A 979-nucleotide genomic window follows, 5' to 3' on the forward strand; every position below is an offset into this window, starting at 1 on the left:
CACGTGTAAGTAATATATTTACCGTGTTTTATTATTTTGCACGAGTGCGGTAAGTCATAGCTGGGTGCTCACGATTCACGGGTCCAGCGTCGGCGTTGTGGCGCGGCAAGCGTGCACTGGTGCGGTTGAGAGGGAGGGGTGGAAACCGCGTTAAACTCGTCTCCGTAGTTGAGAGGGAGCGGGCAAAGCAATGTACAATCGTCTTTGTAGTGGAGCTGGGAGGGGCAAGGATAAGGGACGAAGACCGGGGTAACATGTCGGATGCGATCATACCAGCACTAAAGCACCGGATCCCATCAGAACTCCGAGGTTAAGCGTGCTTGGGTGAGAGTAGTACTAGGATGGGTGACCTCCTGGGAAGTCCTCGTGTTGCATTCCCTTTTTAATTTTTTTCGCGCCGCTTGCAAAACAAAACGCACGTGTAAGTAATATATTTACCGTGTTTTATTATTTTGCACTAGTGCGGTAAGTCATAGCTGGATGCTCACGATTCACGGGTTCAGCGTCGGCGTTGTGGCGCGGCAAGCGTGCACTGGTGCGGTTGAGAGGGATGGGTGAAAACCGCGTTAAACTCGTCTCCGTAGTTGAGAGGGAGCGGCCAAAGCAATGTACAATCGTCTTTGTAGTGGAGCTGGGAGGGGCAAGGATAAGGGACGAAGACCGGGGTAACATGTCGGATGCGATCATACCAGCACTAAAGCACCGGATCCCATCAGAACTTCGAGGTTAAGCGTGCTTGGGCGAGAGTAGTACTAGGATGGGTGACCTCCTGGGAAGTCCTCGTGTTGCATTCCCTTTTTAATTTTTTTCGCGCCGCTTGCAAAACAAAACGCACGTGTAAGTAATATATTTACCGTGTTTTATTATTTTGCACTAGTGCGGTAAGTCATAGCTGGGTGCTCACGATTCACGGGTCCAGCGTCGGCGTTGTGGCGCGGCAAGCGTGCACTGGTGCGGTTGAGAGGGATGGGTGGAAACC

The 979-nt window shown here is 51.7% G+C and overlaps 2 non-coding genes across 2 annotated transcripts; both read left to right on the forward strand.

Moving 5' to 3' along the window:
- Window positions 1–259: 259 nt before the first annotated feature.
- On the forward strand, window positions 260–378 carry LOC119345485. The gene has a single exon (XR_005167054.1). It is a non-coding gene; the product is annotated as a 5S ribosomal RNA (ribosomal RNA).
- Window positions 379–675: 297 nt separating this feature from the next.
- On the forward strand, window positions 676–794 carry LOC119345486. Its single transcript, XR_005167055.1, has one exon. It is a non-coding gene; the product is annotated as a 5S ribosomal RNA (ribosomal RNA).
- Window positions 795–979: the final 185 nt, after the last annotated feature.

This window comes from Triticum dicoccoides, unplaced genomic scaffold (assembly GCF_002162155.2).
Source record: "Triticum dicoccoides isolate Atlit2015 ecotype Zavitan unplaced genomic scaffold, WEW_v2.0 scaffold24266, whole genome shotgun sequence".
Lineage (NCBI taxonomy): Eukaryota > Viridiplantae > Streptophyta > Magnoliopsida > Poales > Poaceae > Triticum > Triticum dicoccoides.